This window comes from Canis lupus, chromosome 36, assembly GCF_048164855.1.
Source record: "Canis lupus baileyi chromosome 36, mCanLup2.hap1, whole genome shotgun sequence".
NCBI lineage: Eukaryota > Metazoa > Chordata > Mammalia > Carnivora > Canidae > Canis > Canis lupus.
Genome location: NC_132873.1, coordinates 18476001 through 18495626, shown reverse-complemented (window position 1 = coordinate 18495626; position 19626 = coordinate 18476001). Strand labels below are relative to the sequence as shown.

Sequence of the window (19626 nt, the reverse complement as noted above, 5' to 3'; positions counted from 1 at the left end):
TGGAAAAAGAAGTGTATTCCACTTCCCTGTTGCAGGTTACTGGAACCCATTAGGACCTGATCTAGAATGTAAGGGAGGAAGATTTGAACAACAGGAAAGAGAGAAGTTTGGCTATTAAGGAAGATTGAACCTGGATGATACCTTGACATATGATTGTTATGAAAATAAAAAGGACCTAGAAAAGTTACACATTTTTCTCAAGATGTTGTCTGGGGTCAGGAAAAAGATCTGACAGCAAGTTTGAAGCATAAGAATGAGAGAAAAAGAAACTAAACCTAATTTTCTGTTTGCACTCTATACAGTCTAGCACGATTAATAAACAACTTTTTGTAAGAGTAATGTTATCTCTGGACTGCCTAGGACTTCTTTGGATCCCAGAATTGTGCTAGAGATGCTTTGCTGTAGTGGCTGGTGGTACCCAGGACAGAGACTGTCAATCAAAGGACCTTGCTACCCCCACAAGAAAGGTAGGTGCCTGAATAGGCTGACCAATTTGAATGTCCTGTTTTCAGGTGACAGTGATGGGTCTACAGGTCTACATGACCCAACTAGAGTTAAGACCTTGTCTAGAGAGAGGCAGGAATTTTGGAAGTCTTTCTCCTCCTGAGACCATGAACTGTAAACATCACATGAATCTACTGCTTCTTTCCCTCCATGTGAGAGAACTCACTGGAAAAGGAAGCCAATGCAGAGAGAAGTGACCTAAGAGATGGAGACTACCTGATTCATGATACACTGTTTGATGAAAAATGTTAAAAAAAAATTCTTGCACTATTGGGACATGGAGTTGAGTTAATCATACCCCTCAATTCTTGGCATATATCATCAATGGTCACCACCTCTCATTTTATTTTAATATTATTTTTTAGGAGGGCAGATGCAGGGGGAGAGGGAGAGAGAGAATCTTAAGCAGGATCCATGCCCAGTGCAGAGCTTGACATGGGGCTTGATCTAGTGACCCTGAGATCAACACCTGAGCCGAGATCAAAGTTAGACACTTAACCGACTAAGCCACCTAGGTGCCCCAACCATCTCTCATTTTAAAAATTATTTCTCTCTCTCATCCCCCATCTCCTCTTACATTCTCCCCCCATTATATGCCCCTACTTAAATGTCTTTTATGTTTTTCAAAGGTACATAATATTGAAGAACATATATTGAGATGGTTTTGTGTGTTTTTATTTATTTATTTTTTTAAATATATATTTATTTATTATTTATGATAGACATAGAGAGAGAGAGAGAGGCAGAGACACAGGAGGAGGGAGAAGCAGGCTCCATGCTGGGAGCCTAACGCGGGACTCGATCCTGGGACTCCAGGATCGCTCCCTGGGCCAAAGGCAGGCGCTAAACCACTGAGCCACCCAGGGATCTCCTTGTGTGTGTTTTTAATAGAAATAAATGGCATTGTATTATAGACTTCACTAAGTTCACCCCTCCCTTTAACCTAATGTTGTGTTTTTAAGTTCCTATAGCATTACTGTGTATAACTCATTGACCTGACTGTGGCTGGGGCTCCTAGGTTGACTTGAGCTCCTTTGTACCATACACAGTGCTGCCCTTGACATCTTCATATATGCATGGGGGATACACCTAGGAGTGGAATTTCTGGACATTTCAATTACCACATAAACTAAGAAATTACCTTTTTGGTTAAGTCACTTAGCAATGGATTTGTTTCACTTGCAACCAAGGGACTCCTACCTAATCTTGCCCATTGGAGGCGAGTGGCATATTGTCCCCTCTGCCTGGCCACTGCCAATCCCCTTTGGAGAGGCCAATAATAAAGCAGCATTTCTGATGTCCATCCATGCTTTCAGACTCAGTAACTGGCTTCTCCTTTAGAAAAAGTCTTATCACCTCTGGTTCACATAATGGATAATGTGAATCTATAGGTGTTGTTTGACTGAAAAAATATTTTAATTAAAAAAATCCATATACTCTAAACATAGAAAGATGTTTGCAAACTTTGGAACTGTGATTATGTTTGGGACTCTCTAGAAACGGAAATGTCTATTAATGCTAAAAATACTTTACTAGATCAATCATCTTAACAATAAAATCTTATTAAAACAATATTTTCTCACCACAGGAATGTAAGTTATGAGACCTTGGTTAAGGAGATTTCCTTCTGTGGTACATAGATCTTTTTCCAAATGTTTTTGTTTACTGAACTTTTGGGGACTTCTCTGAAGTCTTCCTGTCACACACTGCTGCAGAAACTCCCATTTATGGCCCAAAGGTCAGTTGAAGTAGCTGAAGAATAATGAAACAACATTCTATTCCTTGATAATGAGTTAATATTAATAAGATGGAGTTCAATAGGGATAAACTCAAGATCTGTAAATATAAGACTATTCATTCATGTTAACCTTAACATTGAATGGACTCAGGAAAAGGTAATCCTGATTTGACAGAAATTCATCTGAAAAGGACATAGAAGTGGTAAGTGACCTTAACTTAGAGTAATAACAGTTGGAAGAAGCCCCTGGAAACACCAGCGTAACCTGAGGCAGCAGTAATTGAGGGGGTGTGCTGTGTTCAGCCTCAGAGGCAGCGGAGGGATCAGTCCCTTCTCTTTTGCTAGTTTTACCATTTCTGGGGGATTTTTCTGAGCACAGAGCTTAAAAGAGACAATGACAAGTAAGAAGCTTTGAAGCGAGGACAACTGGCAAAAGAAATCTAGAAACTATCATGTCAGCAAATACCAAGATAATACCAGCTATTTTTAGGGATGCCTGGGTAGCTCAGTGGTTGAGGTTTGCCTTCCCCTCAGGGAGTGATCCCAGATCCAGGGATCAAGTCCCGTATCGGGTTCCCTTCGAGAAGCCCACTTCTCTGCCTGTGTCTCTGCCTCTCTCTATGTGCCTCTCATGAATAAATAAATAAAATCTTTTTTAAAAAGCTCTTTCATTTTTATTATTTAACTTGATTCTTCCATGGGCCTTGTCAGGTAGACTGGTAGCTATTGTTCTCATTTTACAAATGAGAACTAAGGCTTTAACAGGTTAACCTCACTTGCTCAAAGTAGCCTGTCAGTTCAATAGGGATGCTGGGACTAGATCACAGGCCTCCTGGTCTGTGTTTAATGCTCTTTTAGTTTGCCTTGAGTGACTGAAAACTTAAGGCTGCACATTCTGCTCTTGTGGAAGGCAAACCCAGGAAATGACGTTAGTGAATCAGAAAGCAATAAACGCAACATAAAGAAGACTAAACACATACACACACACACACACACACAGACAAACACACACGCACGCACTCACCCAGCGAGAGCTCTCCCCTAAGGCTGTGGTCAACTTTGTCATGGATATTATTCCAGTGGAGATTTGATAATAGCCCTTCAGGGATATTGTAGAAAGGATTCCTGTATGGAAAAGACATTGGACACTTTTCTTTGTTTTTATAACTGTTACGTTATGTATTGGACTGGGAAGAAAGTAATCATAAAAATTCTGGCAACCTGCTATGTTTTCATCTGTCAGTTTGCTAACCAGAGCTAAGATCTGAAAAGAAAATTCCATTTGAAAAAACATTATTCAGGCTGGTGGCAGATAAATGACTCATTGATATATGTATATATCTATATCTATATATATGATTGATATAAAATATATCAAAATACATGTCTATAACTATAAATATATTTATATATATAAATATATAAAAAAGATTTTATTTATTTATTTGGCAGACAGAGAAAAGGAACCAAAGCAGGAGGAGTGGCAGGCAGAGGGAGAGGAAGGAGCAGCCTCCCCCATAAGCAGGGAGCATGATGTGGGACTCAATCCCAGGACCTTGGGATCATGACCTGATCCGAAGGCAGACGCTTAACTGATTGAGCCCAGCCGCCCTCCTGCCCTGCCCCTGACTCGTTGATAGATTTATGTCAGTCTTATTTCTGTTTATCCACCGAAGTACTTTGGTGTCAATGTCTCTTACACATCAGCCATTTCCCTTGATACCAGCTATACACAGACAAAAGAATAAGAGAATAATCATGAAAAATCAGGCTCTGGAAACCGAGTTGTCTGGCCTGAGGACTAAGTCCAAGTCACCTCAGAGGCTCATGAAGTCTGATGTTCATGCAGCCTCAAGTATCTTTATTTTTACTGTGTGTCTGAAGCTCATGACATGATTGAGGTTAGTAACTATGGAGACTGGGGTGATTTATTTACCACTGAGGAGGTTTAGCACTGACACAATCAGAACAGGCTTCCTCATGCAAACAGTGTCTGCTTCTCCTTTATTCAGGGGATCTGTGGGAAAAAGATGGGTGAATGGAACTGATGAATCTGAGATATTTTAAATGAAAGCACATGAGAGCAAAAGGGAGAAAGAAAGGGCCTGGAGAACTGGTAGGTCTCTGTTAGCCATGTCTGGGTCCTGATGGTTGCCAGGGCTGGAGGTCTGAGTGATGAGGCCAGGGCTCAGGATAGTTCTGGAATTACAAAAGGAAAGCAAAAGAGATCTATAGGAGATGACCTGACATATTGCACTGGATCCTATAGGAAAATCCCCCCAAAAATCCTTCCCATCCCAAGTGACATCCCTCTTTATGTTTCAGAGTGAAGTTATTTTTGTCATCACTCAGACACAGCTGTGATTTCTGCAAACTGGATTTTCAGGGGGCATGTACCTCAGTCTCCTATGTCAGAGTCAGGCCTGGCTGACCTCCTTACATTTATTTATATTTATTTATAAAAGATTTTATTTATTTATTCATGAGAGACACAGAGAGAGAGGCAGAGACACAGACAGAGGGAGAAGCAGCCTCCCTATGGGGTGCCTGATGCAATACTCGATCCCAGGATCCCAGGATCACAACCTGAGCCAAAGGCAGACGCTCAACCACTGAGTCACCCAGGTGCCCTTGACCTTCTTACATTTAATTTCAGTCTTTTCAGAGTTGATGTAAATTGTGCATGTGACTTGAGAAGAAATCACAGGCTGCTTCATTGTTTCCTCCCTGAAACTTCTACCTCAAACCCCAAACCAAAAATACCATCAACTCACCACTCTTGAGGAAGCCACAGGAGGAGCTACAGCATGTCTGAGGAGTGATTGCAGCCAAATACCAGTTGCAAAAAGAAAGAAAAAAAAAATCTCATCAGAACTATGGGATTCTTAGAGCTGCTTTATTTTTAGGCACTTAGAACACTAGAACCACTTACTCTAGGCAAGCCTCATCAGCTGGCATGGGTTTTGGACAATCAGAAGAAGCAGAAAGGGCTATTGTCACTCTCAGGAGTAATGGAGTCCCCTCCCTCTCTGACATAAGCACAGACCTCGTTAGCTAATGTCTTTCACATCTGGGTAGAAGTAATGCAAATACAACTATGGCATGATGCAGCATGAACAGACTAAACAGTAAAAGACGGCATAGCATGAAAACTCTGTATCCTCAAATAGACCTGTTTTGTTTAAATAAGCCCTGAGATCCATAAACAACAAAATGAAGAGCCCTTGAAGTAGATGTTGAGAAAACTGCTTACTGTCTACTCATTAGCAACAACTCAAGACTTCTGCTTTGCAGTGTGGGATGGCAAAGGAGTTCTTTCAGCCTAGTAATTTTCCTCTTCATAGACCTGGACAAAGTAATTTCTGAGACTTGGGACAAATCACTCCATGTCTCCAAACTCTAGTTAACTGACCTGTGAAATGGGAATTAAAGTAATACCATATGGGGTTACTGCGAAGATCAAACAACACGATCCATGTAAAACAGGCAGTTAGTGCAGTGCCTGCGAGATAGTGCTCAATAAACATTTGTTGTCATTATGGTTTAGCACAATGGTAAAGTACACAGACTCCAGTGCCAGCGTGTCTGTCTTTGGATCCTGCCTTTACTGCTCACTGGCTATGCAACCTTTGGCAAGTTACTCAACTTCGCTGCTCCTCTGTTTCCTTAACTATAAAATGGGGAAAACATTACCAACTACCTTGTAAGGTTATTGTGAGGACTGAATGAACTAAGCCCTGAGACCACGGCCAGGCACAAGGTGAGGACTATATAATGTGGTAATTACTTTCACTATTCTGCAGAGAATTTTGTTGACAATGTGTTTCTCCTACTTTCTACTCCCCACCATCGATGTTGGGATTCTCTTCCCCTTTTCAAATTTGAGTTACTAGAAAAAACCTCAATTCACAAAACCTGTGTGGCGCTGTTCTCTCTCTCCCAGGGCCCTGAGGGGGAACACATCCAGTGTTGAGAAAGTGGTAGAAGCAGAAACTTTAGCTGTGCAAGAGTCCTGAGAGCTCCTGCCTGCCCTCCTCCTTTCCCAGATTAACCCTGGGGGCTCAGGGATGGCCTCAAGGATCTGAGGGGCCTGTTCCCATGCTTCAGCTGAGACCAGGTTCCTGAGGAACACACCCAGAGGCTCAGAGAGGATTCCAGACTGTAGAGCAGAGCAGAAGTCCCGGGTCCATTTTCTAACCATCCTGACCTTGGTGAATTCCACAGTCTGGGGAGATCCCAAGCCTGGAAGCCCACTCATGGCTGTATAAACTGGAGAAAATTTCTGGCCCAGAACTTCATCCAGAGGTAGAGACACTAGCTGTCTTTTAGCAGTGGTAGCAGGGTTGATAGTGTCCAGATTCTCGGCTAAGTTGAATCATCAACATATAGCTTCTATTTGCTATTTCTTTCATACAGAAATCCAATCTTAAAATCCTCTGAATCTTTCTGCTCATGATCTGTAGGAAAGCCAGCATTAGCCAGAAGGGAAAATCTGGTATGAGAGAACGAGAGTCAGCTCTGGGCAGCACTATAAAAGTTCTCCGTAGTGAGAACTATGTGTCAGCTGATGTGTTTCATATGCTGTATTTCTTTGAACTGTTGTAAGAGCGCTAGGAGGTAGGTACAATAATTATGCCCATTTTATGAATGAGGATGTTGAGATTCAGAAGGGTTAAAAAGGATCACACTGACAGTGGTGTGACAAGAGTCTGGAATCAGACCCATTCTGTCTGATTTCAAAGCCTGTGCACTGGGCCAAATGTTTCCAGTTGTCTCTCTCTGACCCTCTCGTTTTCCAGATTTCTTCTATTTCTTATTCTGTCATTTTCAAAACCTCTACTAGAAAAGGCATTTACCATAGACATTTGAGCCTTTGTGTGAGTTTAAGTCAATATATTGCAATTCCAGGAAGATAGTCTCATTTTAAGGTCCTTCACCAATTCTGAAATAAAAGGCTTTATTTCATTGAAGGGGTTTGGGGCACTATTCAGTAGGTAGGGATGCATTTTTGGAACACTGCTCCTGAAATAATAATTCTTGCTCCAGGGCTGGCCTTGCTAATAGTTACAGCAACAGCAACAACAGCAATTATAATAGCAATGATTGCAACAACTATCAGACTGGTATGTGCTAAGGTTTAGGGTGCTATGCTGTTGGTGTAAATCATTCCATTCAATCCTCACCACAACTCTTATAGGTGGGCCTTATTATACTTATTGATTTATAGATGAAGAAGCTGAGGTTCAGAGGGGTTAAGGAACTTGTTTAGGATCATACAGCCAATGGGGGTTAAACAGCTGGGATTTGACCTTAGGTAGGTGTGTCTTCAGAGACTGTGCCATACTGGAGAAAGCAAAGCATTGGGGGAACTCTTGAACTAGGCCAGAGGTTCTCCTACCCTTCTTGCTTTCTGCAGATTTACCTGCCCTTCTGGTACAGATGGGCCATGTAACACGAGGTTAGGTGGAAGCAATGCCTTGGCTAAATCTCCATCGTATAGAGGCAGCAATGGAATGATTCTGTTACCGGCATTCTAGCACAGGGACTGCCGAGTCCTGTGATCACTGGAGCATTAGTTTAGCCACATTCTATACTCTTAATTTTATATGTTGTCTCAGTGAGATGAGGGTTTCAGGCTCTTTTTCTATCTACATGGGGATTTATATTAAATAAATATTCCAAGGAGAATTAGGCCAAGGGCTGTCTTTTGTACATGCTCAACTAAATGACCCCAAATTGGAGTTGAAATGGTTTGTGGTCCCTGAGACTTCATTGGATAATCAGTCTTCTTGTTTCAGGTCAAGCCCCTAAGACTGATACTCAAAATACACTTGGACCAATTATTCATGGTTTCTTAGAAGGAATCAGTTTGTAAAACATGAGAGAAAGCCTCAAGACCATGCTGAGTGTTTCACTGCCTCTTGAGATATTCCCTGTGGGTTCTATTGTAAGGCACAAGAAAAGGTTTGTATGTAATATACATTTGCTATACCACTTGTACAGTCTATATTTAGTTTTGTCTGTTTGATATATTTGATTCTTCTGTGGAAGATAAGAAAGCAAATGGGAAAGTAAAGCTCACAAGAAATGTTGAAAGTACACAGAAAGTGAGCCAAGAGCTTTTGAGATATTGGTGAAACTCCTAGGATGTTATCTTAGGATGGTAAGTAAAGATACGGTGTAAGGAAATAGCTTGTGAGACAGGCAGAAATCATGTGATGTGTTCCACATAGACAGTAAATTAGCAATCTATAAAATATAGTAAAAAAAGAATAAGTGAAATATATGATGGGAAAAGACACGAATGTTACCTATAGATAGAAAGGGATGGAAGGATCAAGTCATGATCGTGTCACCTCTGGACCAATAGCTATGTCATCCCTAGATGGCTACCCATCAGTGACACCCATTTTGGTCCCATGTATTATTCCCCCCAAATGAACATCAAAGCCAGAGCTTCTGTAGACTAATTGGGAAGCTATAGCTGTGGCCAGGTGAACTTGCCTGTGTGTATCTTTGATAGAACATGTGTGTGTCGTTATCCCAGGGCACCTTCTGTCTGTTGGCCTCCTTGGTGCAACCTTATCTCTGGTCTTCATAAGCATACCATTTGTGGGATAGGCTGATGTGGGAGAGAGGGAGAGAAAGAGAGAAAGGAGAGAAAGGAAGAGAGAGAAGAGATACGAGTATGGTCCTCCCACCCACTTGGGTGGCCTTTTTCTGAGTGTGTTCAACTCTTTCCCTCTGTTTCTTATGGTGTATTTTATTTTATTTTTTAAAGATTTATTTGACAGAGACAGAGAAAAAGAGAGAAGGAGAGGCAGAGAGAGAGAGAGAGTCTTAAGCAGGCTCCATGCTGAGTGCAGAGGCTGATGCAGAGCCTGCTCTCATGACCCTGAGATCAGGACGTGAATAGAAACCAAGAGTCAGATGCTTAACTAACTGCACCACCCAGGAGCCCCTCTCATGGTGTATTTTATTTTATTTTATTTTATTTTATTTTATTTTATTTTATTATTATTATTTTTTTTCATGGTGTATTTTAAATATATTTACTAAATCGTGCAATTTTCAGCATATTCAATTTTGAGGCTTTGAGCCTTTCTGTCTTGTGGCATCAGGGATGATTTGCTTGGTAGTGTTCTCAGAGGTAAATTCCCACCCGGCAACCATATTAGATTATTACCATTTGGATCTTTTTCACTCACATCATCTGTTTCCTTGGATAAGACTCCAATGGTGGATACTTTAACTCCATCAGAGGACCTAGGAAAAGAGCTGTGCCAACAGAGTTTGGAATAGAGGCAAAACCAATTTTGGAGAGCTCCAATGTGTGTTGAAAAAGAAAGCAATCACATAAATGTGTTGTATCACATCCTGAATATGGTCTCAGGCCCTCTGCCAAGGCAGTCCGTAAACATTTTTTATGAATTTGATTTTTTTTTTCATTAGGAAAATTGCTGAACCTCTAAATTACCCAGAGTAGCCAAAGAAGGACAGCATGGGCCTTCTGTCATTCATTCAGAGCACATTTGGGAGAAAGGAAGAATGGTGGTTTGTAAAAATCCATAAATAACATAAATAACAAATGATTTTAGTGACTCTAAGTGACTTAGCTGCTCACAATCAGTGACGTCCTCAATATATTATTTATACCTTTTGTGTTTTTTCTCATATAACATCTTTTATATCCCTTCTGCTTACAGTATTCTGTTGTTCATGTATTGTGTTTTAACCACAAACTTTTTGCCACTATCAGTCACATGGCTCTAAAATGAAATATAGATTATAAAAGGAAACCCTTTCCACACATTTATGAAATGGTTTCCAGCTGGTCTTAAAAGTGTCTCTGATTCCCCCTGGATGTAAGTGTTTATCTGCTAATGCTTAGCACTTGGGACTTTCCCTGCTCAGTTTCAAAAGTGGGAACATGGAGATAAAGCCAACGTTTTAAGAGATTAGTATCTGAGAAACATAAAATTGGATGAAATAAATATCACATATGTATAAGAAGAAAGTTTTGAGCACTATATAGTGAAATTATGCCTGCGCTCAAAAAACAAACAAACAAACAAACAAACAAACCTAAAGCAACAAGAACAACAAACTCACTGTGTCAGAAAATACAAGGCTCGGTCGTTTTGTGATCCAGAGGAATGGAGTATCTTCAGAATGTAAAGATTATAGGTGTGGGTGATAAAGTCCCAAGTGATATGCCAATTCCTGCAGAAGACCCTAGAGAATCTTATAGGATTCTGGAATCCCTATAGAAAATGGTCTGTGTGCCAAAGGAAAAAGGACCTATGAGGTACCCTGGGTCCACTCTAGGTGCTCTGCTGTGTTAGTGGTTCCAAAGGTTTTTCATGCTGCCACATGTACTCAGGCCTTGGGGATGACTCCTTGGTGGCTTGCTGACAGGAAAGGAGTTAGGGAGTTGTCACTTCCAGGTAACTTTAAGGACCAGGGAGATCCCAGTGCCTGAATTTATAGGTTTAGGTAAATGTTCATTTTCCTTTTCTTTACACAACTTGCCTTTCCTGCCTGTGGTAACAAGCTTTCATCAGTTATAGGACCCATTTAAATCAATCCAACTTTGGACTTCAACAAGATGAATGGTGGCATCTTCCAGGAATATAGTGGAGAAATCACTCTCAAAATGATAAAGCATTGATGTGCAAAGTAAGAAAGTCCAGAAAAATGCTCCATGTGATTACTTTACTTCAAAAAGTCCTCTGACTTCAGTGCATCCACCAATCATGGGCTAACTTTTCCTTCATTTTAGCTATCTCTGGTTAAAATGGGTGGGGTGAGTCTCTTTGACAACAGTAGGCAGTTTCTCCATAGTTAATGGGAAAGTAGAAAGATTTATGTCAGGAAGACTCTCTGGAAAGAACAAAGTGGCCTCCCAGAGCCACCTACTTCCTTAGCAATAACTTGCTGGTTGAAGTCAGAGTGTACTTCTCAAACAGGATTCCCCAGAACAGCAGTTGCTTAAACTTGTCAAAAAGAAAGTGTGAAAAATTCTGGGTTGAACAAATTTCAAGGAATTACTTTTCTGAAGGGCATAAAAAAATATTTAATGAATCACATGTCTTGGAATTAATGGTTTGCAGAACACAGTTTGCAGACACTGAACAAGGGATGACCTGTAGAGAAGTGGTCCATATCAGACAGCATGACTATGGACATTATTGACTTCTTGACTGCTGGGCATTAGGTAGTGCCACTGAGCATTCCCAGGTGTGACTGGGGAATGGGAATGAGAAGGAGAAAAGGAAGCAAGATAAAAAAGAGATGGCTAGGTAGTAGAGATGCTCAGTGACTTAGGTTTCTACTTCTGTATGTCTGAGATTAGAGGCCCTTTTGGGTAAAAACCATCACTACTACTCTTGCTGTGGAGCAAAACTGACTTGATCTCACCAGGGGAGGATGGCATTGAATGCTATAGCTCTCTGTGTTTTCATCGGGGTTGAGTTCCTTCTCCACGATGGCTTTTCTTTTTCCAGTTATGTGTATGTTATAAAAATGTGTATATTGTAGAATTGCCATGTTTTATTTTGGCCATGAACTTATCTCCTGGATAGCACGGGGTTGTGGATATTTGAGTGTAAATCCATAGCAGAAGTTCACTGAGAAGAAAAACAAGGGGAATAAAGATATCCTGAGGTCAAGATGATGTGGTATGAAGTGAGCAAAATTGACAGGAGACTTTTGAAGGCAGAGATGGTGAAGAAAAGGGCACACCAGAAGGGGGAAAGGGATAGGATAGTGTGAAGAGGCCAAGAAAGAAATTCATTCAAGATTTTCTGGAGGTAGAATCCAGCAAAACAGCTTGTGCCAAGTAATGTTAGAGAATGGACCCTAGAACTAGTTCGTTGTCATTATGAATGATAAAGAAGTATACAGCAGAAAATAAAAAATTCCTCCTTCATATCTCCAGAGATAGCTATTGTTAACTTGCAATATGTCTTCCATTATGTGTGTGTGTGTGTGTGTGTGTGTATGATTATGGTCATTAGGTAACCATATATATCTTACATGATTAAAATCATACCATATATATAATTTGATATTCCACATTTAAATGTAATACTTAATACTTGTACTTTATTTTTTTTAAGATTTTATTTATTTATTTTAGAACCTGGGGGGAGAGGCAGAGGGAAAGGGAGAGGGAGAGAACCTCAAGCAGATTTTCCATCTTCCCCACCAAAGAGGGAAGTGGTGCTTTCCCTTGATTTCAGACCCCAGGAGGGATTCAACAAGACCATTTAACAAGCTTGGAAGAGGGACCCATGGCACAAGTCCTCTCAAGATACTCTCTTCAAAAACCCTCCTGCTCCTCGCTCTCTCAGCCCTCTTTGAATCTCCATTGTGAGTCAGGAATTTAGGAGACTTGTATAACCAATTTTCAGCTAAATCCTTGAGAAATTTTGCATTTAGACTCATCTCTCCTTTGGAATGGAGCAACTGTTGTGTCTTTGTGCTTCAGGTGAAGCATCAGTTTTAGTTCCTGTTACAAAGATGCTTGTACCTATACCTCTGAATTTCTCTTAGGATGGTAATTTACCTTAAGATGGCTTCCCAGAAGGGGAATCATTGGCTCAAAGGATTTGGAACGAGTATTTTCATTTTAAATGCCTGGTTGTTTTCTTCACCTGTGAGACTGAAGGGGGAACGGCTGGGCTAACTCAGGGATGAAACAGGTTGTTATGGGCAAGCTAGACCCTGCGTTAAGTGGTGCCAGGGTGGGTATTGGAATTTTTCTATGTGCCTATAATTGGCTTATCAAGCTGATAGCTTGAGGTTCTTCATACGGTAGTTCTTCTAAGCAACACCCAGTGCGGGAACACTTACAAAGGGACCAGGCCCATGCCTGCAATAGAAATAGGAGACTCCTGGGTGCCAGTGATTAGTAGAGATTTAAATAACAATAATTAACATTTATGAAGCACAGAGCATGTGCCAGGCCCTGTTTTAGCTATGTTAACATATGTTAATTGATTTAGACCTCACTCCAACTCTATGAAGACGCACTATTATTATTCTCATTTTACAGATGAAGAGGCTGTGGCATAGCCGAACATTGAACGCAGGCTGTTGGGATGCACAGCATATGTCTAACCACTGCATGGAACTGCCTCTGACACCAAACAAAGCACTATTATCCACAGAGGTTTTCTTACCTTCCCGTGAGAAAGACTGGAAACATTCTCAGAACTAACCTGATTTCTAGGGGTGACAAGCCTGAATGTGGATTCAAAATGAGGATTGCAGTCTAGTTGGCTGGGTACCAGCTCCACCTTGGTGGTGTCTGGCTTTGTTTCTCTTCCCCCTGATGGGGAAGTTGGGACCCACGGCACAGCTGTGCTTGGTGCAAACGGGATACTCACTAAAGGGTTGTTGTGTGGCTGAATGAATGATACAGGGTCCACAAAGACAATGACACAAATGCCTGCTCTCTGTATTTGTTTTTAACCTCATTATCATCTTTAATCATCATAGCGAGAGTATAAGCTAATATGATTGCCCTTGTATCACAAATGAAGCTGAAGTTTAGGATAAGGGCTTTCACTTGTCCAAGGCTGTGCAGCTGGTTTCCAGACCACATTTGTCATGTTCTTCTGTTCGCTGAATATTTGTCACTTATGTCCTATGATCTGTCACAAGAGTTACTTTAGGTATTAGCTTCTGTACTCTTAAAAGAGCCAACTTAAAAGATCCAACTAGTGTATCCCCATTTAGATTCCTCAAACTCAGTCTTCCTATTAAGATATTTCCTTGTGTCTCCAAACTGATTGTTCATATCCTTTTCCTTAAAATTAAACCAGAGTAATTTCTACATAATTTAGAACACTGGCTTTGTTAGAAAATCCCTGTACTTGCATCTTCCTTACATGGCATATTTTTAAATTAATTGTCCCATTCTGTTATATATTCTTTCTGCATACAAGCCTAGCAGCTAATGGAGACATGTCCTGCTTCCAGCATTGCAAAAGCAAAGGGCAGGACCTGGAGTCAGAAGACCTGAATCCTAGTGCTATCCTGGAAGAGTATTTTAGCTGCTCTTGACTTTAATTTTCTCTTACATCAAATGAAGAAGTGTGATGGGTCAAGGAAGGTGTTAATTGTGCCCATAACTAATCTGTCCAGGAATTCCTCCCTGCTGGCTCTCAATGCAGTTCTCAAGCATGCTTGATGGGTGCACTGGAGGTGGCACCCAAGGTGAAAGCCAGTCACTGTCTTGGCGAATGTGAACACTCAGCTCCCACACAGGCCTATGCCTAATGTTTGTGGTCTGGGATAAGAGAGCAAATGGAGGCTACATACTTTATGTCTAAATATTTAAGAGTTATAGCTCAAGTTAGAAAGGTTTTAATGTACTTTTTCCTTTCTTATCTTGAAAAATACGGCTTCATTGTAATTGGAGTTCTCTTACTCCTCAGAATTCCATGCTGGAATGTGGCAACACGGGGAGATCAGCCACTGGCCATGGTTTATCACTTTCCTTCTGAGACCCACAGGCAAATTATGAAGGACCTTGTGTGCAAGTGTGTGGTTGTATGCACTCCAATCTGTATGTCTAAGTTCTGCTCACACTGTTGAAAACAGCTGCTTCCCTGCCATCCCTCAGTGTTAGGTGTGATCACCCTGATGGTGGGCAAGAATTTGGGCAAGAGGATTGTCAAAGCCTTGGAAAGCTATTTGAGGAAGTATGCTAGGATCCTGGTCTTGGGCCTTGCAGACTCCTTACCCTGAGAGAAGGAACATCATTGAAAGGGGGCCAGAGTAATTTCTCCAGAGTCCAAGTTTCCTCTGACATGATTGTTTTCCTCTAGCTACCATTAAGGTTGAATTCATTCTTTTCACCAGTGATCATTTATGATCGTAAGTACTGATTATCCCTGATTTATATTTCCACAAAAATCAAAGGAGTACAGAGTTTCACAGAGGCAGAGTAGTCAACAGCATCAAATGCAGCAGAGAAGTCCAGTAAGCTAAGACCTGGAACATGTCTGTTGGGATTGGGAATATGGAGGTCATTGGTGGCATCAGATAGACAGGTTTCTATTTAAGAAAATTGAAAGGTGTTGAGAGATGAGGAAATGGAGATAGAGAGTGAGGCATATAATGAATTTTTCCAGGGAACGGATGTTTATTAAGGCTCTGTGTTAGAAATTTCACATATTCTTATTTAAGTCTCATGATAATCCTGCAAAAGAAGCACCATTATCCTCATTTTACAAATGATAGGTCTACTTGCCTGTGACATGATGTGAATTTCTATATGAATGCAAATTTTCTTCCTGAATTCTAAAACCAGATAATGCATAAATAGAAAGTCAAATCATACAGAGGAATAAAAAGGCAAGTCAATAAGCAATAAAGCCTTCATAGCTGCGTTTAGTTTCTAGGCAATATTTGATTATACTTTCCCTGTCTCCTTTGTTTAATCTTGGCTCAGGGCCTATCTGTTTTATCACTTGACAGGTTTCAAAGTGCTATTTCTAACCTTCACCAGTAAAAATATTCAAATCATATGTTTTAAAGAAGAATTCATTTCAGATTGTCTCTCTGTGGGGAGGGAGATCTATGAACTGGAAACACTGCATTGAAAATTAGAACCTCAAATTCTGGTTCTGGGTCTTGCTATTGACAAGCTACAGGATTTAGACAAGACAAAACAGCCAATCCCTTGAGTTTCCTACCCTTTAAAACAGAGATAATACCTGCATTGCTTACCTTATAGGATTGATGCATAGGTTAACTGAGATGCTGTGTGTGAAAAGGACTATAAAATGCTCTGCAGATGGCAAACACTGGTGCTTTTGAGTCAGGGGAATTCAGAGGCACATGTCATTCCCTCGGGCAATGTGGACTTGAAACAGGTTTATAAACCTTTATCTGGTACCTTTGTAGTCAAGCAAGTTTTAGAAGGGAATAGAGTTTTTCTGATTTTAGAAAGGAAAGATAGTGCCTATGTTGCCTTTTACCTAACTCCCCCATGAGGTCTAGGGTAGCACCATAATGATCATTCACATTATGAGAGAGAGAGCCTTGTTTTCACGTGGGTCAGTAGAGCAGGCTGAACAATGGCCACCCAAAAATACCATGTCCTAATCCTCAGAACCTATAAACGCTCCCTTACAGGAAAATGGATCTTGGTAGATATCCTTAACTGAGAATCTTGACAAGTGACATTATCCTGGATTATCTGAGTTGGCCCAAATACCACCAAATGCATAGAGTCACAGGAGAGAGTATAGCCTTGCTTACACCTTGATTTTGGCTCGGTGAAACGGATTTTGTACTCTGGTCTCCGGAACTGTGAGAGAATAAATTTGTCTTGTTTTAAGCCACCAAGTTTGTGGAAACTAATACAATTAGGTTTTGCTGCAAAATGAATTATGAAAAAAAGGCTAAGTTTTCAGAAATTTTGCATTTGGGTATTACAAATAGATTGTGGACCTATATCTAGGACTGGTACCTAAATATCTTTCAAAATGATTGTTATGCCTGAAAGTGATATAATACTGTGTGTTAACTACACAGGAATTAAAAATAAAAGTGGTTGTTACCCTATCTTGCTCATTCATAGCCAGTCAGAATGGTGGTGGTGGAGGACCCGGAACTGCTGCTGGCACTGCTCACTGGGGCCACAACATTGAATGACAACGATGGCCATTGAGGTATGTTGGGGGATTAAGGGGGTGGTGCTTATCCAATAACAAAGTTCAAGCTGGGATAGCAAGGTATTTTACCTAAAGTGCACAGCAATTTCTTGCCATGGATCAGGCAAATGGTTGGCTTCAGGGATTCAAGAAGTAGGAGTGTGTCTCCACTGGTTGATGATTCTCAAGGGCCCAGGTAAATAAGCACAGGTAATAGAGTCTGAGTCTCAGGTATCAGGTGAGATCAAGACAAGGGCAAGGGTATCAAAGAACATTGGTAGCAAATAGATTAAGAGAAACTTGGAAAAATAGCAACTGATGCAAAACTCTGTTGTATCAATGTGTGTGTATGTGTATATGTACGTGTGTGCACATGCAGGCTGCATCAGCTGGCTCCCAGCACATCGTAATATGTAGCATTGAAGCACTTGTCATGGCCCAGAATGATGGGGACACTTGCTCAGTACTCAGCCCAGGGAGATTGGTGCTGAGGCCCCAGAGGACTCACACCAAGCTGGGCCGTAAAGTGGGAGGAGCGGGATGTGAGTGGGCCCCGTAATAAAACCACAGGCCAATGAAGGGAAAATCTCTGGGTGGGTTGGGGACAACAGCTGCTGACGTTGTCAACATCTTTGTCTTTTTGTTTGTTTTAAAATCAACTTCCTGATGATAAAATGGTCCTTGTATCATAATGCAACCAATAGTCTCTGATGAAATTGCTTGAAATCTCCATTTTAAAACTCATTAAGTTTATCTGAAGGCAATTTAAGAAGTTATGATCTAACCTAAATGGCCAACCCAGGGCTTGGTTAAGTAAACTATGGGCATCTGTGCAGCCAAACATTTTATAGCCATTAAAATTATGTTTGTAGAGAGTTTCTAAAGGCCTGGGAAAATGTTTATGCTATAATGCTGTGTGAGAAAGGCAGGATACAAGATTGTTTATAGAGTACGGAGAAACAAAATAAAAACTGCATGAAAAACAATCCAGTAGGCAATCCATCAAACTATATTAATACAATGATAGATTCTGGGTAGCGGGGCTAAGAGTATTTTTTAAAATATCATCTTTCCAATTTTCCAAGTTAGCTGTGCATCACCTTTTCTCTTAGCTGTTTTCGTATTTTATATATATTACCAGTATAATGGGAAGGACCCAATTAACCTTTCATTCTGAAAGAGCTTGAGCCTAACTTTCTTTGATTTAATTCAAAGCATTTTGTGTTTTCAGGCCAATCGTATCCACAAACAAATAATGGCATTGCACCAGTGTTTCCAATTAAATAAACTCTCGTTACAAAAGGGGAAAAGAAAAAATAATAAGAAGATTTCCCTCTCTACCCTCATCAAGCTTAAGAAGAAATGAACTTAATGCTTTTTATTCTCCCATAAAGCCAGACTGGTAAGAAGATCCAGGCTGCAGAAAAGCACTTGGGGAATCATAATGTGGCACAACATGGCTTGAATTTGCCCTTTAAACACATTTGCTGTAGGAAGAGGCTGCTTTCAGAGATGGGTGTGTGTGGAAGAGGAGAAGCTGTCTTTTCCATTCCAGCCGGCAGATTTCCTCTAGGGAGTGAAGCCTTCAAGGTTCTTCCCAGGCACTATCTCTTCCAGGATGCCCTCCCCTCACCCGGCTCTGGAGTAAGTGTTCTCCTTGTTCTCTCAGCACCCTGTGTGTGCCTCTGTCACTGTACTTATCATATGACATCATTTCCCTGACAAGGCTGCACAAAGGTCTCAGGGGGGGCAGAGACTGTTTCACTTACAGTGGTCTTCACAGCACCTAGCAGATTGCCTTACATATAGTAGGTGGTGAATAAATATTTGTTAAATGAATGGAGGGATTCTCTCAAATTGTGCAAGGAACTGTATTAGCTCCCTCAGGCTATCATGACCAAGCACAGTGGCTGCGGCTAAACACAAAAGAAATGTATTCTCTCACAGTTCTGGAAGCCGGAAGTTTGAAATCAAGGTGTTAGGAAAGTTGGTTACTTCCCGAGGCCCTCAGGGAGTGTCTGTCCCATGCCTCTCTCATAGCTGCTGGTGTATGCGGGCCATCCTGGGCAGTTTTCTGGCTTGCCGCTGTGTGATCCAATCTCTGCTTCTGTCTTCACATGGTGTTCTCCATCTGTGTGCATGTCTTCTGGGTACTGTGTCCCTATGGTTGAATTTCCCTCTTCTTGTGAGGAGACCAGTCATATTGAATTCAGTAGGATCCTTATTCAGTATGACCTCATCTTAAAGTGATGACATCTGCAAAGACTCTATTTCCCAAAAAGTCACATTCATAGGTACTGGGGTTGGGATTTGAACATGTCTTTTGGGGGGACATGATTCATCCCATATCAGAAACTATAGGGAACCAGTGGATGCAGCCAGTATAATACAATGACCAGCAGAGCGGGCACCTGAGACGGACTAGCCCTTGGGAGCCAGGAGCAGGGGGCTGGGTCAGCCTGTGATCCACAGAGCGCAACTGGGCAGGAAATGGAGCGTCAGGAAGATGAGTGCTAAAAACAAGAAAGGAAGAAACTGAGTCTCAGAAGTTGGGCAATATTACTAGGCCTGGGAGACAGGAATTTCGGGTTTGTGAGGGAGGAAAGCAATTTGCCGAAGCCTACTCCCATCTTGTCCTAGGCTATTTCTCACATAACATCTGATGGTCTTTGACCATGGTATCTACTGAGCATCTGACCCCAGATGCACACG

General features: G+C 41.1%; 1 long non-coding RNA gene across 5 annotated transcripts in view; it reads right to left on the bottom strand.

Moving 5' to 3' along the window:
• The window catches only part of LOC140625320 (uncharacterized), a 42476-nt gene that overhangs the window by 19485 nt on the left and 3365 nt on the right, over nucleotides 1–19626 (bottom strand). For 3 of the 5 annotated variants that reach the window (XR_012024675.1, XR_012024674.1, XR_012024676.1), the window contains exons 2-5: nucleotides 5017–5053; nucleotides 4179–4441; nucleotides 3267–3367; nucleotides 2088–2256 (exon numbers count right to left, since the gene is read on the bottom strand). This is a non-coding gene — a long non-coding RNA (uncharacterized lncRNA). The remainder of the gene's footprint in view (nucleotides 1–2087; nucleotides 2257–3266; nucleotides 3368–4178; nucleotides 4442–5016; nucleotides 5054–19626) is intronic. The other 2 variants (XR_012024677.1, XR_012024678.1) reach the window with 1 other exon arrangement.